Below are 19,280 nucleotides of genomic sequence, written 5' to 3' on the forward strand. Positions count from 1 at the left end.
AAAAGAAAGGAAGGAAGAAAGAAAGAAGAAGAAAGAAAGAAGGAAGAAGAAAGGAAGACAGTAAGAAGGAAAAAAGAAGAAAAGAGGAAAAAGGAAATAAAGAAGTAAAGAAAGAAAAAACAAATTATTTTTCTTCTTTTTTCTTTCTCTTTCTCTTCACTTCTTTCTTTCCTTCTTCTTTCCTTTCTTTTTTACATATTTTCTTAAGAGGGGAAAGGATTGATGTGGGCCTGTGAGTTCATCAGTATAGAGAATTCCTGTTGAGGAAATTTCCTCCATAGTTTTAAAGAGAATGGCCTGGGACACCAAGAGATGGATTGACTCACTAAGACTCAGAGAGCCAGTGTATGTCACAAGCAGGATTTGAATTTAGCTTTTCCTGACTCTAAAGTAATCCTCCATTTACTATGTCATGCTTTATCCACCCATTAAGGATACAAAGACAAAACGGAAAAAAAAATCCCTATTTTTCACATTCCTCATCTGTAAAATGGGCATATTGATGATGCTATAAACAAAGTATGTGCTGCAGAGGGTTCTAAAACTATTATTATTCTTGTGGTTGTCACTGAAGATAGAATAATCCTAACCTGGTTGTTATCTTCATCACCGCCTACATAATTTTAAAATAGTTCAATGGGAAGAGGTATGGATTTATACCTCAAGCTTCTAAGGAACCTTAAATTACCTCATATTAACTTAATATATATTTTGTTTACCTTTAAATGTATATATCTATGGCTCTGAGTATAGTCAGCAGAGTCTTTGTGGTCAAAAGAAACTGTTTCCCTAATACCAAGATGTTTTAATTTCAAATAATAACTATCTATCGCTATAATCCTATAAACAAAAGCTCTTAGGGAGTTGGTCCTCAATAATTTATTTTTATTTTTTGCTGAGGCAATTTGGGTTAAGTGACTCGTCCAGGGTCACACAGCCGGGAAATATTAAGTGTCTGAGGACAGATTTGAACTCAGGTCCTCTGACTTCAGGGCTGGTGCTCTATCTAGCTGCCCCCTCAGTAGTTTTTAAGAATCCAAGAAGATTGAGAACTGTTGGTGTATATGTTGGTTTTAGAATATAAACTCCTTGAGGGTAGGTTGTTGGCACACAGTAAGCACTTAATAAATGCTTGGTTCACAATTGATACCTTCTCTATCCTATTACCTTCAGAAGTAGACTTTCAAGCCTCGTTGGTTCCCACAACATAGGGGATCTTTGTCGATTAATAGGTATTGGATGTCAAGTAACAACAATAATAATAGTTAGCATTCATACAGCTCTTTAGGGTTTGCAAATTGTTATGTGAATATTATTTCATTTTATCCTCACAATTATCTGGAAGCTAGGTATTACTTTTATTCCCATTTTACAGATGAGGAAACTGAGGTTGGCAAGTTAAATGCCTTGCCCAAGTTTGCCTGGGGCTCGTGCCAGAGTCACTTCCCTTCACGGAACGAAGTTACCCGAGAGCCTTCGTGGGACGGGGGTATTAGACAGATGTTAATAGGGTTTCTTCCTCTTTCTTCTGCCCCTTCCTTGATTAGTTGGAGGGAAAGCCTCCCAATGGGGCAGGGGAGGTAACAGTGCACTCCTACCCAAATCTCTCCTGGTGGGAAACTCACGGGGTGCCCGAAAGGCTCCAGGCCCTTGGTTTTACCATCCTCACCTGGCGCTCAGGTAGTGCGAGGAGCGAGCCCGTGGTGGCGGGAATGGGCCGTGCCCACGAAAGACTCGGCTGGAGCCAACCTGGGGCTGCTGATGGAGTGAGGAGGCCCGAGTCAGGAAACAGGGAGTTCAGAGGCAGCCTCAGACGCCTCCCAGCCACGGGGGCCGAGAAAGTCACTTAGCCCCAGTTGCCCCCGACAAAAGAAAAAAATCAAACTTGACTGTCTCATTATATGATATTAATAGAAGGAGAACGTAGTGTGGCTAATGAAGAGTCTTGCAGAAACTTTTTTGTGTCCCAAGAAGGCCTGTCAGCTTTCTACGCCTAGTAATAAGTTAGAATGCTGAATCTTGTTTAAATTATTGGTGATGCTCTTAGGTTTATTCCTTTCTGAAGGAGAATAAATGACCTGAAGGTTCACTGATTACCTTTGCAGCTATTCCTACTTCTAATTATAGTCTAGGGTTTTCACCAAAAAGGAGAAATAAAAGAGGTAACCAATGCATTATAGAACAATAATATTCCATTACATTCATATACTATAACTTATTCAACCATTCTTCATCTGATGGGCATCCACTCAATTTCCAGTTCCTTGCCACTAAAAAAGGGCGGCTACAAATATTTTTACATATTTGGGTCCCTTTCCCTCCTTTAAGGTCTTTTTGGGATATAGGCCCAGTTGAAACACTGCTAGATCAAAGGATATGCTTAGTTTTATAACCCTTTGGGTGTAGATCTAAATTGCTCTCCAGAATGGTTGCATCAGTTCAGAATTCCACCAATAATGTATCAGTGTCCCAGTTTTCCTACATCTCCTTCAACATTTATGATTATCTGTTTCCTGTCATCTTAGCCAATCTGAGAGGTATGAAGTGGTGCCTCAGAGTTGTCTTACTTTGCATTTCCCTGATCAATATTGATTTGGAGCATTTTTTCACATGAGTATAAATGGCTTTAATTTTTTCATCTGAAAATTGTCTGTTCATGTCTTTTGACCACTTTATGACCTACCTCTATTCTTAAAATTTTGACTTAATTCTCTATGTATTTTAGAAAAAGGTCTTTTTCAGAAACACTGGCTATACTTCTCTTTCAATTTTGGTTTTGTTTGGTGCAAAATCTTTTAAATTTAATGAATAAAAATTATCCATTTTGCATTTCATAACTGCATTGCAGTTCTCTAATTCTTCTTTGGCCATAAATTACTCCCTTTTCTACAGATCTGATAGGTAAATTATCCCTTACCTCCAAATTTATTTATAGTATCAATCTTTATGAATAAATCATGAATCCTTATTTCGATCTTATCTTGGTATAGAATTTGAGATGTTGGTCTATGTCTAGTTTCTGCTATACTATTTCCCAGTTTTCCCACCAGTTTTTGTCAGATGGTGAGTTCTTATCCCAGAAGCTGGAATCTTTATTGCACAGTAGATTATTATAGTTATTGGCTATTGTATCTTGTGAACCTAACCTTTTCCATTAATCTATTACTCTGTTTCTTAGCCAGTACCAAATGGTTTTGATGGCCACTGCTTTATAATATTGTTTTAGATCTGGTACAACTGGCCCTCTTGTTTTTTGCACTTTTAAAAATCAATTCCCTTGATATTTTTAACTTTTTATTTTTTAAGATAAATTATTATTTTTCTAGCTCTATTTTTAGTAAGTAGATTAATGTAGGTAAAATGATCATTTTTATTATATTAATTTTCCCTACCCATAAACCAATCATATTTTTTTCTGTTGTTTAGATGTAATTTTATTTGTGTTAAAAAATGTTTTGTAGTTGTGTTCATATGATTCCTGGCTTTGTCTTAGCAGGTAAACACCTAAATATTTTATTTTGTTTACAATTATTTTAAATGGAATTTTTCTTTCTCTCACTTGTTGCTGGGCTTTGTTGGTAACATATAGAAATGCTGATGATTTGTGTGGGTTTATTTTATATCCTTGTCTATGGTTATTTTAAATGAGATTTCTCCTCCTATCTCTTGCTCCTGGACTTTGTTGATAACATATAGAAAGGCCAATGATTTGTGTGGGTTTATTTTATTTAGGTCCTGCAACTTTGCTAAAATTGTTCATTGTGCCAAGTAGTTCCAAGTAGATATTCTAAAAGCGGTATCTGGAGAACTAAGAAGTTAAAATTATTTGTCCACAGCCATACAATGTATGGGGCAGCTTGGTGGCGTGGTACATAGAGTGCTTGCCCAGGAGTCAGGAAAACCTGAGTTCAAATTTGGCCTTAATGGCTGTGGGATCCTGGGAAGTTCACTTAACCCTATTTGCCTCAGTTTCCTCACCTGTAAAATGAGCTGGAGAAGGAAATGGCACCATGCCAGTTTCTCTGCCAGGAAAACCACAAATGGGGTCATGAAGTGTTAGTTGAACATGATTGAAATGATGCAAGAAAAACATAATTTATAGTTGTCAAAAGAAGGATTTGAATGCAGTTCTAAGGACACTCTACTACATTGGCTTTCAGCTGAATAACTATAAAATGTATGTATAAAATAAATATAAGCTAATTTAGCTTATACTAGGGAAGCTTAAACTAGAGGAATCATAAAAAAGCCTCACAGAGAATATGTTTTTGAACTGAGCTATGAAGGAAATGAATGAGGAACTAAGAGATCTACAAAAATTCCAAGTGAGAACTGCTTGGCAACAAGATCTCAAATAATATCTTTTAAAATCTAAATATGGCCTCTTCTGATTGAATTAATAATGAAGTAGGTAATTCTATTAGTAGGACACCATGCTTATCTACCTCTGCCAGAAGTCATTGTTGAGGCATTGTGCTCTATTTCTGGCAAAATATGAAAAAAACCCAAATTATAAACACTCACAATTTGTATATTAGAAGGGGTGGGCCTGGATGGCCTCCATGGAACAATGGTTAGAAAGTTCAAAGAGGCAGATTAAACTTGATGTCAATGAAAAAACTGTCTTGATAATTACAGCTGTTCCACAGTGGAATGGCCAGTGCCCAGAGGCAGTTGGTTTTCCTTTATTAGAGGTTTTCCACTAAGCTTGGATAACAATTTGTTGGGTATTTTGTAAAGGAAGATTCTCATTTTGTATGCTTTCGAAGTCCCTTCCAAATCTGACATCTGAGATTCTATCCTGTCCTGCTTTAAATCTCTGATCCTGGTAGCTCAAACTAACTGTTTCCCCTTTATTATTTTTTTTTTTGGGGGGGGGGGAATTTTAAAATTCTGAATTTATGACATCAAACAAGATGAACATATCCATATATAATGGAGAACAGATTATGTTGTATATGAAGTTGAGAATTTCTATTATTTCCAGTTTTCTTTCCTTTTTAATAATTATTGAATCCTAAATCCAACATGTATATTTCAAAGCTTTCCTGCTTGTTTATTAATCTGGCTTTCTTTCTTTCTCTTCCCCTCCCCTCCCCTCCTCTCCTCTCCTCTCCTCTCCTCTCCTCTCCTCTCCTCTCCTCTCCTCTCCTCTCTTCCTCCCTTCTTCACTTCCTTCTTCCCTCCCTCTGTTCATTTATTCATTCATTTATTCTTTCCATGATATGAGTGGTTACCTCTCTGTCCGGAGGTAGGTAGCATGTTTTTTCACCTGTCTTCTGGAATCATAAATGGTCATGGAATTGATCATTCTTACATCTTTCAAAGTTGTCAAACTAACTTTTAAAAAGTATCCAACAGCCAAGCAGCAGCTGAGCTACTTCATCTCTCCCACAGAAACCTTTGGGGAGGCAGAACCTTCCAAAACTTTCAGTCACGTTCTTACATTCCCACAACCTGCCTGTGGGATACAATATTGTGTCTGACCCAGGCGTCTTCGAACTGTTCCCCAGTTGCCTGGGTAATTAGAAGCAGGCAGAGGTTTCCTGCTATGAGTCACAGACTATTCCTAAGCCTGGGTGAGGGATAGGGCAGAGAGTCAAGGGTGTGTGAGCCCCACCTGTGGAAAGAATACCCGAGTGTGATTAGCATAAACTTGGGTAAATCACCTGAACATATTTCAGTTGCTAAAAGTTCAAATCCATTGTGTGAGAAGCTGTTGGTAAAATTGTCCAAGCTAGGGGTAGGCACTGACCAATCAAAAAACCAAAAAAACTTAACCCAAAGAGAGTCTTTTCTGTTATTTTGATAAATACTCCATTTTCCAAAGGACTCCTTTACTGAAAAAAATTCATGAAAGGAGCTGGTCCCTCATCCCTCCTTGAAATCTTTCAATTTTACTGTTACACATTATGAGAGATTTGCTTTGAAGCCCAGCATTTAGACTTTTCACACTTTATATGGTGCGTTTATATCTGGAACCCTATAGATGAGATCATGGGATAATATCTTTTCTTGGGAAAAAAAAAAAACACAAGAGAACAGTAAAAATTGGAGTAGGGGAAGCTCTCCAAACTCTAGTTGATATGAGGCTAATATAAAAATGATATAATGAACACGAATGTGGATTAATTTTTTTTTTTTTGTAAATTATGATCTACATAACAACTAGGTAGGCCTCATTTCCCCCAACTGTATTGGAACTGGCAGGCTGGGTTCCCAGAGGGTGGCTACTCCTCCTCCCAGGGTTCTAGGAGAGATCATATGAGTGGATATACTCCTTGTTTATTTATTTGTTATTCTATTAAATATTATTTTTTCCACAGTTACACGTCAAGAAAATTTTGAGTATTCATTTTACAAGATTTTGAGTTCCAAATTTTTCTCCCTCTTTCCATCCTTTCCCTCCCTCCTTCTAAAGATGGTAGACAGTTTGATAATAGTTTATACATGTACTATCATATAAAACATTTCCATATTAGTCACAGTTGTGAAAGAAGAAACAGATCAAAAGGAAAAAACATGAAAAAGAATAAGGTAAGTGAAAAAATATGCTTCAGTCTGCATTCAGAATCGATCACTTCTTTATCTGGCTATGGATAGCATTTTCCTTCATAAGTCCTTCCTATATACTTGTCTTGTAGTACGTGTTGCTAAGAAGAGCTAAATTCATAGTTGATCATCACATAATGTTGTGTACATGTTTGGATAAATATACTTCCAACACTAGCTCAAGAGCCCCTATTGGTATGCTTCACCTTAATTATCAGCTAGGACACATAGTAAAGGCCTTTACAAAAATGACATAAAAAACAAACAAGGTTCCTCCCAAAACCTGGGGCACAATTCTATAAATATACACCAAACTGTTGAGGGGAAGAGTAGACACAAGCTTAAAGTAAAATGGAAAACTGCTCACAAGCTTCAAGTAGAATGGTACTGAGACACACGTGTGGGCAACCCACAGTTGAGGTTTTGTAGCATAAATTTGTGGACATAGGATGGTAATTTCTTACCTTGGTTCAGCAGTATGGGTAGAAGTGAATGGTGACAGTGATCCAAGACTGAGGTTTAGCTGGGTGTACATGGTGATAGGGTAAGGGAGTTAGGGATTCAAGAAAGACAGTGTAGAATTGAGTTTGTTCACCAAGAAATGAAGATGGGGAGAAAAATAGCCAGTCCAGGAGAGATGGCCCAGAAGAGAATTGAGGGGTGAAGGGAATGGAAGTCATGGTGTGGACAAAAAGTAAGAAGGAGAGCTAAAAAGTCAATAGATTTTAATCTGATAAAAGGATTATAGAATTTCTGAATGTGGAGGTGGTGCATTTGTGGTTGATGGCAAGATCAAGAGTATGGCCATCTTTGTGTGAGGCTGAGGTGAGTTGGAAGGAGAAGCTCATGGGAGATTGAGTGGGTTGAGGAACTGAACGGTTAGGGTATTTGACAGAGAATCAATATGTATGTTGAAATCTCCTAGTATGAGGGCAGGATTTGGAAAGGAAGTAAGGGGAATGACCTGGGGGTGTTTAAACAACATTGATCATGTTGGATGGTATAAGGGAATATGATGAACCTCAAAGGAAGAGAAGTTACTGAATAATGGAGGAAGGGGGAGAACCCCTTCATTTGGGAGCCCATTTTCCGTTGGCTTGATACTGAACTCTCTCAGGTAGTATAACCATCTCTGGCCATAGAGAGGTAAAAGTTTCTCCTCTTCACCTCCTTTTAAGCTTTGCCATCTTTCTTTGTAGGAGGTAGAAGAAGTTTAATCTCTCCATTCAACAAGCCAGATCCCTGAATAAGATCCTTCACCTAGGCTATTGTGGATCATTCCCAATTCAGTCAAATACACTTCTAAGGGAGGAATGTAGGCTGTGCCCTAGAAAAAAAAAATTCACAATCTTTGCCCCTTCACTTGCAGTAAATTCTTCTAATGTTTATTTTGCAACTTCTATTTACATTTCAGTGTCTCTTTCTTGTGACATCTTAGTGAAAATGTGACTGGGTCATTTAATTGAACTTAAGGTGTCTTTGCCACAGTTTCAATAATTTTGCATTTTAAAAGATGTTTTTATTTGTGAGGGATCAAAAAAAGTTTTTCAAGTGGTTCTAAATTGAGTTGGAAACTTTGGATTGAAAACTTTTCACTAATACAGGTCAATAGCCTTATTTTCTGGTCTTAGAGAATTACTTAGGGAAACTAAAAAATTTAAGTGACTTATTCAAGGCCATAAAGCTAATATATGTCGGATTCTGTGAAGACCGCATATTTTAAAATCAGCCGGAGTCAGGAATTCAGGTTAGTGGAAAATCATCAGTCTTTATTCTCAGTGAAGAAAGATCAGAGATGGAAGAGAATGGGCAATAGCAATGTGTGTAGCTGAGTCAAGAAGCTAGCTAGACCAGCAGCCACACACGACCAGCAGCTAGGAGCATAGAACCCAGGCCAATATCCCCCAGCTTCTCTTCCTGTCTCTCTGCCTCCACCCACCAAAATCGTCATTTCCTATACAACACATCAGGACTTGCACGGAGAGTGGGCAGGGACCATTCTTTATCCAATCATGTATATTAATATAGTCCAATTACTATTTAGCCTCATGTGCTTGGGACTTCAGTGCATCAACTCAAGCCTCAGCCCATTACAGGATTCTGGGCTTGATCTCAATTTTCCTGACTTCAAGGTTGATCAGTACTTACAATAGCTCTCCTTTATCCTTCCTATCCTGGAACTTCCCTCAACTCTTGGGACTTTCTTACTCTGTTACATCCTTCCCTCTGGCCTTCTTTTCTCATTGGCAAATTCCTTTTGGGGCCTCTGCATTTGGGGAATGAGCTCAGTCCTTTATTAATGTTATTGCCTGCCTCCTCAAGATGATCATTTTATTAACACCTGTCCAAAACCAGAATAGATTAACTTGAGAGATAGTGATTTCCCTATTAGTGGAGGTCTTTAAGTTCATCACTTCTGGTTGGGCATGTTGAAGGGATTCATGCTTCTGGTAGAGAGGAGTGATTTCTGAGGTCCCATATCTTCTATCTTCTCTACTACATTATCTCTCTTTCACATGCATATCATTTCATTAATAACCACCCATTCCTTCAACTCTCTTTCTATGTGTTAGTTTTCTTCATTATAATATAAGCTTCTTGAGGGCAAGAACTATCTCTTTTTTTTGGTATTATTGAGCTTGTCTGGCACAGAGTACATACTTAATACATAATACATACTTGCTGCCTTGTCTTGCTTTGAATGGATTTTTTTTGGCAATGGAAGTCTTCAGGTTTATCCCTCTTCATCTGAAATGTTGCAGAAAGGATTTATACTTCAGGTAGGGAGAGGTTGGATCTCTAAAGTCCCTTCCAACTCTAGAGGCTCCTGAGATTTTAACTGGAGAATCAGGCTTTCTGGGTAAGGATGAAACTCTAAACTCCTTTCCCTTCCCCCTTCCTTTTCCCCTTTCCCTTCCCCTTCCCTCCCCTCCCCTTCCCTTCTTTCTTTCTTTCCTCCCTCCCTTCCTTTTTTTCTTTTCTCTTTTCCTCCTTTCTCTTCTTTTATTTCTTTTCTCTTTCTCCCCTCTTTCCCTTCTCTTCTTCCTTCCTCCTCCTTTTCTTTTTTAAACTATTTGGTTTTGATATTTACTTTTATAAGAACTTGATTTCCAGTTTTTCCCTCTCTCCCTCCTCTATTCCTTCCCCAAGACAGCAATAAATCTGATATAGATAAGTCAGGCATAGTACTATTAAACAATAACCCCAACCTTTCAAGGTCACTCACATATGAGGTTTCTCCAACTTCCTTCTTTCCCCTCCTTTGCTTTTCCTCAAGTGTTATTTTAAAAGCTGAAACTCTGAGTTGATGCATTGTAATCAGACAACAAGCCCTTAAGGCTAATTACCAATTAGACAATACTCCATTAGCATATGCTTGGAAAATGGCCCTTACCACTATTCTGTGCTGGCTCAATCTTTTGGTGTATACAGATAATGGAAGGAGGGATTAGGGGGTGGAGTAAACAAGCCAGATGAAGAGAAGGAAGGTCCTGGAGATCCTGGGTCCATTCCCTTCACTTCTACCCCTAAAGACCAAGAATAAAGACCAAGGACTTTTGCTTATTCTGACTCCAGCTGATTCTAAGGTATCCAGGGTGCTAACTCAGTCTTCACATTTGGTGCCCAATGTGTGAACCAAGGACCCTAATCTCTCTTTTTTTTTTTAATTTAATAGCCTTTTATTTACAGGTTATTAACAATTGCCAAACCTCTTGTTCCAATTTTTCACCTCTTAACCCCCACCCTCTCCCCCAGATGGCAGGATGACCAGTAGATGTTAAATATATTAAAATATAAATTAGATACAGAATAAGTATACATGACCAAACCGTTATTTTGCTGTACAAAAAGAATCAGACTCTGAAATATTGTACAATTAGCTTGTGAAGGAAATCAAAAATGCAGGTGGGCATAAATATAGGGATTGGGAATTCAATGTAATGGTTTTTAGTCATCACCCAGAGTTCTTTCTCTGGGCGTAGCTGGTTCAGTTCATTACTGCTCCATTGGAAATGATTTGGTTGATCTCATTGCTGAGGATCAAGGACCCTAATCTCACTGAAGAAGTCCCCAGTGACCAGGAAATAGGGTGAGTATTTTAATAGATGAACAGGGAACTTATTTTGTTAAGGGCTAAACTAGTAACCTTTCCTAGTTGAAATGGGGCAGATATTAGGAAAAGATTCTACCCCAGCCCCAGCCCCAGCCCCACCCCAAGGGGGTGCTATAAAAAGCATACTTAAGTTGATCAAGGGACAAGGCTTAATTGTAACTTGGTTGCAGATTGCTAGATTCTTGGTTCTTAAAGGAAGAAGATATAGGGACAGATAATTGGAAACTAGTAGGAGATCAGTTATGTGAATACTACAGTGATAAAGGTCCTGATTCAGTTTCCAAGGAAACATTCTATATATACAACATAATACAATTGGCCTTAAAGAATCCTGCAAGTTATAGAAAAAAAGAAAAGTTTAAAGAACAGCCAGTTGAGGAAGTGTGAGGAAAAAGAGGAAGACAAAGGACAGAGATTAATGGCAATATTGCCAGAGAGCATGAGGAGTTTAGTGAACCTGAAGGACGTGGTGATTCTCGCTCTCACAAGGCAGCTTCAACCCTGCCTAAACCAGAACTTGTTCTTGACACGCCCCCATCAACTTCACCTTCTGGGATGGAGGGAGGAGAAGTAGTGGGAGGGGCGATGATATCACCAGCACCTCCCTCCTATGACTAGATTGCAAAAGGCACTACTTAAAGCCACAGAAGAAGGGCAGGATATAGCTGATTTGAAAATAGAAATGCATCCTCTGATTCAACAGTTTAACTTTCCAGGTCAAGAAAGTAGAAGATACACTCCTTTTGATCTAGAAATCCTCAAAGACCTGAAAAAGGCTTGCACTCTTTATGGGCCTACATCAGCTTATGTTAAGATGTTATTACAAAATTTGGCTTATGAAGTCTTAACCCCTAGGGACTGGAAATCTATAGCAAGGACATGCTTAGAATCTGGACAAAACTTGTTGTGGCTTTCTGAATAAGTGAGCTCTGTAGGATACAAGCCCAACAAAATAGTTGAAGTGGAGTTAATACTCCAATCACCTGTGACCAACTAACAGATTTAGGTTCTTATGGAAACATTTCTGTACAGATTAATTACCCATAGCAGCATATGAGCAAATTGCTGCTGCTGATATCAAAGCATGGGCTTTTCTCCCAGGTAAAAATGACAAGGGTGAGGCCTTCACAAAAATTGCACAAGGGCCAAGTGAACCCTTTCCTGATTTTGTGGGACATTTGCAGACAGTTGTCATATGAACTAATGGTGAAAATGCAGCAACAGAAATTATGATAAGGCAACTTGCTAAAAAACATGCTAATGAGGTTTGTAGAAGAATTATACTAGGACTACACAAGGATGCTCCTTTAGAGGAGATCATAAGATGCTGTGTCTCAGTGGGCACAAATGCCTTTATAGCTAGGCTATGATGCAGACTTCCCAAGATCCCAACATGGGAAGACAGGGTCTCTTTTGGTAAGGGACTTCCAGAGAGACACGTCAATGCTTTCAATGTGGTAAAATAGGGCATTTGAAAGCTCAATGTTGGCATAGAGATAAAGTGAGAAAACAGGATGGGAGAACAAGATCCAATACCTCATGTCCAAAATGCAACAGAGGCTTCCATTGGGCATCAGAATGTAGACTGATTCAGGGAAACAGGAAGAGGGCCCAGCTCCAGGGCCCAAGGCAAAAAATACTTGGTGCATGATGGTAGTCGATGCTACATCCAGAGAATGCCTAGAAGTTCAGTACCCAGACATGACTAATCAGCCAGGAAGCAATCTGATGGGAGAAAGGGATTATACAATCAATCAGCCAGGAAGCAACCTGATGGGAGAAAGGGATTACAAATGGGGAGAATAGAGTTGTATGCAGCTGGGACAACTGAGATACCTTCTGGAGAGGTGAAGTCTGTTCCTCTTCAGCCTATGGATCCCTTGTCTCCAGGCACACTAGGTTTGACCATCTCACCTCTTGAGAGTACATACAAAACAGTGTCCATCCATACACTGATGTGGGAAACTGGGGAATGTGTAGATAATATCCCACTCACTAATACAGGTAGACAATATGTGACTTATCAACCAGGAGAAGTAGTAGCATCAGGTTTACTGATATAGACTCCTAATAAGTAATCTGGTGATAATTGCCCAGATTCTGACTCCAAGCAACAAAATCCAGGAATATACTAGACAGCAGCTGTGACAGCTGACCGACCTATGCTCACCATCTATATAAATGGCATACCATTAGAAGGATTGGTAGACACTGGTGCAGATCATACAGTCATTAGAGGTGCCAACTGACCTCGTCACTGGCCAAAGATTAAGGCAGACACCTAAATGTCTGGCATAGGAGGATCAATAGCATCTAAAGTTAGTGGTACCTCATTTGTGATGAACTTTTGAAGGCAAAACAGGAATTTTTACTCCTTTTATAGTTGAAAAAAATCCCCATCAATCTGTGGGGAAGAGACATTTTACAACAATTAGGATTACAAATAAATACTTCGGGTTTTTAGGCAGGGCTGCTGTTGAAGGCCTGCCAACATTTTCACCTGTTCCTATCCAATGGAAAACTGATACACCAGTGTGGATAAAACAGTGGCCCTTAGATAGAGATAAAATTCAGGCCTTATTAGATATAGTACAGGAGCAACTTGACCAAGGACACTTACAACCTTCTCTAAGTCCTTGGAATTCCCCTATATTTATTGTAATAAAGAATGGAAAATGGAGGATGTTGACTGATTTAAGAAAGGTAAATGAACAGATGGAAACTATGAGAACTCTTCAGCTTGGACTTCCATCTCCTACTCAGTTGCCTAGAGAATGGCCTCTTTGGGTTATAGACATTAAGGATTGTTTCTATTCTATCCCTCTAGATTAGGAGGATATCAAAAGATTTGCCTTTTCAGTGCCCAACGTTAACTTGGCTGAGCCTTATAAAAGATATGAATGGACAGTTTTGCCACAGGGAATGAAAAACAGCCCTACTGTGTATCAAATGTATGTTGCTGCTGCTCTTACTGGAGTAAGAAAAGCATTTCCAAAAGTAATGTTATTACATTACATGGGTGATATATTGGGATGTATGCCTGAGGAACAAATGTTAGAAGAATGTCTACAAAAGACCATGGAAACACTAAGATACTACAAATTGCACATAGCTCCAGAAAAAATTCAAAGACATGCTCCTTTTCAACATTTAGGATATGAAGTATACCCTAAGGTGCTCATAGTACAAAAACTTTCCTTAAGAATAGAGAAGCTAAACACCTTAAATGACTTTCAGAAATTGATAGGAGATATCCAATGGATGTGTCCAGTGTTAGGCTTGACTGCCTATCAATTGCAACCATTATATGACATTTTAAGGGGAAACAGTGCTTTAAACTCACCACATCAGCTTACAAAAGAAGTTCAAGAGGCTTTGAGAGAAGTTGAATTGTCTTTATCCAATGTGGTTGAAAGAATCACTCAAAAACCCTTGGAAATATCAGTTTTTGCTACACAAGAGGCACCCACAGCAGTACTTCATCAAGGAGACAGTGTGATAGAGTGGGTGAACCTTCCAGCACAACCAGAACAAAGCCTTACTCCTTACCCAGTGCTTGTGGCTAGAATTTTATTAAAGGCCATTAAGTGAGCAGTACAATTATCTGGGATAAAACCTGACAAGATATACACTTTTTATACTAATGCACAAATTAATGTGTGCTGTGAAACCATCCCAGAGTGGCAAATTTTATTAGCCATGGCTCCAAACTTTACACATGGGTCTCCATTAAAGATAACCAGACTATTACATAATTGGTGATGGATTCTTGAAGAAAAAGTTGATAAAGTTCCTCTTAAAGGACCAACTATCTTTACAGATGCATCAAAACATAATATTTGTGCTACTCTCGTGACTTAACTATAAAGAGAGTTGTCAGAACTCCTTTTCAGTCCACTCAGCAGAATGAATTGTATGCAATCATGCTAGCTCTTACTTATTATCCAGGAGATACAAATATAATATCTGATTTGGCCTATTCAGTAGATGTGATACAAAGAATTGCTAAAGCCCAAATAAAATTTGTAGTCTCTAATATATATCAGCTCTTTAAGGAACTTCAAGAGCAAGTGAGAAAGCATCCAGGTAAGATTTATATCTTGCATGTCCACTCTCATAGTGGACTTCCCCTTGATGGTAATTCAAAGGCAGATAGCCTTTTAACTGTATTGGCCAATACGCTTTTATTTCAAGAAGCCCAAGAATCTCATTTTAAATATCATTAGGCTGCTCAAGCTTTACGTTTACAATTTGGAATAACAAGAGAGGAAGCTTGGAGCATAGTAAAAGCCTGTACAGCTTGCCTTCCTTTCCACGTCCTATACTGCCTCCAGGGTTTGAGACCCAATGAAATCTGGCAAATAGATGTGACCCATTAAAAATCTTTTGGTCATCTGTCTTTTATCTACATTTCATCCTTTTCAGGATTTACTTTTGCAATACCAGCAGCAAAAGAGACAGTCCAAGTGGTCACTGAATTCCTTATACAAGCATTTGCAATTATGGGTGTGCCACAAGCAATAAAAACAGATAATGGACCTGCATATACTTCTAAACATTTTGCACACTTTTGTGCACAGTATAAGATTTTACACACCACTGACATACTCTTTAATCCTCAAAGACAGGAAATAGTAGAGAGGAGAAACAGAGACATTAAGATGCTCCTCCAAAAACAAAAGAAAGGGGAAGCCATGGGTAACCCTAGAGAACTTCTAAATTTAGCTCTTTATACTATTAACTTCTTGATTTTTGACAAAGATGCACTGGCTCCAGCAGACAGGTTTTATAACCCACTGGAAGGGTAGTGTCCAGTGTGAGCAGCTCCAATATCTTTAGATAATCACCAGGTCATGTGGAGAGATTCAGAAAGTGGTGAATGGAAGGGACCAGATAGGTTAACTGCTTGGGGGAGAGGATTTGCTTGTATCTCTACAGATGGAGAAGGAATCAGATGGGTGTCAACGAGTCGTATTTGCCTTGTCCATTGCAGAGAGACGAAGCAGACCCTTGAAACGAAGGAGAAGACCCAAGAAAGACTGGGTAGTTCCATCACTGACTGTGGCAGTTATGGCATTTGACTCATGGACATCAAAAATTGTTGGATTTCAAACCCCTCAGGAATCACTGGAATCCCTGAGACATGAAAAGATTGTTGTAGGACTTGAAAACCCTCAGGAATCGTTGGATTCTCTGAGACATGATAAGACTGTTGTAGGACTTGAAAACTCTCAGGAATCATTGGATTTCTGAGAAATGATAAGACTGTTGCAGCACTTCAAAATCTGCAAGAATCATTGGATTCCCTAACACATAAAAAGACTGTTGCAGGATTTCAAAAATTTACAGGGATCATTGGATTCCCTGACATGTGAAGCAATAATCAATAGATTGGTTTTGGAATATATCTTGGCTGCTAAAGAAGGGTATGTGTGACTGTTGTTTACATACCCTCCTAGGACTTCTGGAAATCTTTTACACAACTATGTTGATTTATATTGTTTGTTATATCACTACTTGAATGAATAATTCATGTTTGTTATGCCACATTGAGCCTGCATCGGCTATGGGGAGAGTCATCACTAATAGCCCGTGCGTTATTGCCATGTGCTTGTGTAATACATGCTGATGGGTATGTGCATACCTGTTTCTAATAAGACCCTTCAGCCCAGAAACCCGCTAGCAATAGCTGGCTTGACTCCCCACTTTCCTTTGGTGCTTTTCATCTCCCTTCCTGAGAAGTCAGGGAGGATGTGATCACTTCCTTTTTGGGGTTCTCACCTCCCTGAAAAGTCAGGGATGGTGTGACCACCTGTGTTCTAAAACAAAAGAAAGCAGGAGATGTAAAGGGCTGAAATTCTGAGTTGATGCACTGGGGTCAGGACAACAGAGCACTTAAGGCTAATTACTGATTGAACAATACTCTATTAGCATATGCTTGGAAAATGGCCCTTCCCACTATTCTGTGCTAGTTTGATCTTTTGGTGTATACAGAGAATTGTGGGAGAGATTAGCGGGTAGAGTAAAACAAGCCCGAGTCACTTTGGTGGTAGATAAGGAGAAGGAAGGTGGTGGAGATCTTGTGTCCATTCCCTTTACTTCTACCCCTAAAGACCAAGGACTTTTGCTTATTCTGATTCTGGTTGATTCTAAGGTATCTAAGATGCTAATTCAGTCTTCAAATGTTTTCTTCCCAAGCTCCATCATGATTGATAAATCCAAATATGACAGTCACTGTTCATACCAAATGTTTAGACAGAGAAAAACTCTTCCTTGTTTGCATTTGAAACCTTTTTTTTTTTTTTTTTTTTTTGACAGCTTGGGGGCATGAAAGCTCATTTCATATTTAATGATGGAAGGTGGGAAGGGGAAAAATTTAAAACACCCTACATAATTTGTAAATATTGAGGGTAACAAAAATAATATGGATTTTTCAAAACTTCTGATTTTTTTTTTAGCATTTATAAATGGGAATCAAATGAACAATTTCCCTATTTGCAAAGGAAGAAGACTGAAAAATACTTCCTGTTCAGTTCTTACAAAAAACATCTGGTACTTAAAAAATAAAACAGGCACTCTCCCTATCCTTCAACATATAAAAGTCCTAGTTCTGAAGCTTCCCCTCTCTAGTTAGGGTGTCAACATAAAGAACATGTCTATTTGATAGACACGTCCTATATATATTCCCCTCCCCCCAACAGAAGATCAGCTCCTGGAAGGCAGGGATTGTTTCACTTTGCCTCTCATTTTGTCTCTGCCAAGCAGGGTGCCAGTCTCTGGACACTTAACAAATGCTCCTTAGATATTGACTTGTCAAGAAGGACCAAAATGATATCACTATGTTAGAGTCGAGTTACAGTGAGTTCCATCGTGGCTGATCGGACCAGTAAGAACTTTGGACAGAAAGAAGTCCTGAACATTGGGACTCTCTAACTTTGTGCATTTCGAGTTTTATCGTATTTTCATATATGTCTAGTAACTGACATGTGTTCTTAAAGTTTGCAAAACTTTGAAATATATTCAGTCAGAACGGTTAACTTGGAGGTGAGGGATAGGATTTGCCCCTCTCCAGGCTGCACCCTGGCCACAAGGCCAGAGTTTCTGTATCTATGTAAGCTCCTTGAGCACAGGAACTGTTTCTTTACCCTCAGAGATTAGCACAGAGCCAGCGGTGTAGTAAATTAGTCTGTCTGCTTCCTGACCGACAGAATTGAGGTGCCTTCCAGATTCCCATCTAAAACTTTGTTTACTACACCCTTATGCCACCTGCAAGACATGGCCCTTATGGCCAACCGTATTGCCACCTGTACAGATGTGAGATGGTAAAGGATTATTCCATTTCAGTCTCTGTCCCCCTCCTCTCAGCAGAGTGTTTGGCACCTAGTAGGTGGTTTGAAATAAAAAGGACCTGCTGATGGATGGAGTCCTCCTCCTTTTCCCTTCCCCCCCCAAAGTCCCTTGATCAAGTTCCAGTTTTGCAGATTCGGTTCCTCCGTTTTGCGTTGTGGTGATTGGATTGAAGGGCTGGGAGACTTGCCCTGTTTTGGGAGCTGGAGGGAAGCTCCTTCTTTTGCCTCCTCTCCATTTCTCTGCGGTGGCGGGGGTGGAGGGAGCGCAGGGTGGGAAAAGGCTGCTACTGATTTCAAGATGTTTCATTTCAGTTCAGCCTAAAGGAGGAGGGCACAAACCCCAGCCCCCAAAAGTTGTAGCCTGCACTTCGGAAGGATCCGGCGCGTGTAAACATATCCGATGGGAGCGATGGGAGTAAGGGTGGACCAAGCGTGGGCTACGTCGTGGGGTTGCCTCCGGGAAGACCTAGGTTAGTGAATCTCATGGTGCAGGCAGCAGGGGCAAAGGGGGTGCAGGAAAATATGCATTTCGTGCAAAAGTTGTGGCCAAAGTTGGGCGGGAGGGATACGGGATGGGGGCCCCCCAAACGACGAGAGGTCATTTTTCTCTTGTCTCCCTCGGAAACCGCTCCCCACAAGCTGGCCCCTCGTCTCTGGCCCCCTCTCCAGGCTGGGGCTGACTTTCCTTGGGGCTGCTGAGTTCCCGGGCTCAGGCTGCGGGTGAGATCCCTGGGAGCTCATCCATTAGAGGAAGAGGGGGAGGAGAGAGGAGGCGGGGAGGAGGGAGGAGGCCGGAGAGAGGAGGAGCCCCCGTCCCCCTGAGGAGGAGGAGCGCCCTGCCCCCACCCCGCGCTCCGATTTAGGTGGCGTGTCCCGGCCCAGGCGTGTGCGCTCTGCTCAGCCCGGATGGGGGGACTCGGAGGCTGCGGGGCAGCTGGCGAGGGGCGCTCTTCTGCTCGTGAGCACTGAAGCGGGGCAGCGGGCCAGCGCGAGCCTTTCTTCCTGCGCGATTCCCGCGGCTCCCGGTAGGAGGTGAGCGTCCCCGGGCTGGGGCCAGTGGCGTCCTAGGGCTGAGCTGGGAGCGGGCTGCCGCCGGGCTCGGATAGGCTCGGGCTCCGCGGCGCTGCAGCTCCTGCGGCCGGCTTTGACAGATCGAGTCCGAGGTACGTCTCCCCCGGCCCCCCGGCCCCGTCCCGAGGCTGCTCGGGTCCCCGGCTCCCGCGCGCGCCCCTTCTCCTCCTCCAGCTCGCGAAGTAGCTCCGCGG

The 19,280-nt window shown here is 40.5% G+C and overlaps 1 protein-coding gene across 4 annotated transcripts in view; it reads left to right on the plus strand.

The window, feature by feature from the left end:
- The first annotated feature begins 18,433 nt into the window (after positions 1–18,433).
- The window catches only part of TGFBR3 (transforming growth factor beta receptor 3), a 215,004-nt gene continuing 214,157 nt past the window's right edge, over positions 18,434–19,280 (plus strand). For 2 of the 4 annotated variants that reach the window (XR_004234299.1, XM_031969335.1), the window contains exon 1: positions 18,858–19,178. The gene's annotated coding sequence lies outside the window, so the exon portion shown is untranslated. Of the gene's footprint in view, positions 18,486–18,857; positions 19,179–19,280 lie in introns of those variants that run through there. The other 2 variants (XM_031969337.1, XM_031969336.1) reach the window with 2 other exon arrangements.

Source organism: Sarcophilus harrisii, chromosome 4 (assembly GCF_902635505.1).
Source record: "Sarcophilus harrisii chromosome 4, mSarHar1.11, whole genome shotgun sequence".
In the NCBI taxonomy this organism is placed as follows: domain Eukaryota; kingdom Metazoa; phylum Chordata; class Mammalia; order Dasyuromorphia; family Dasyuridae; genus Sarcophilus; species Sarcophilus harrisii.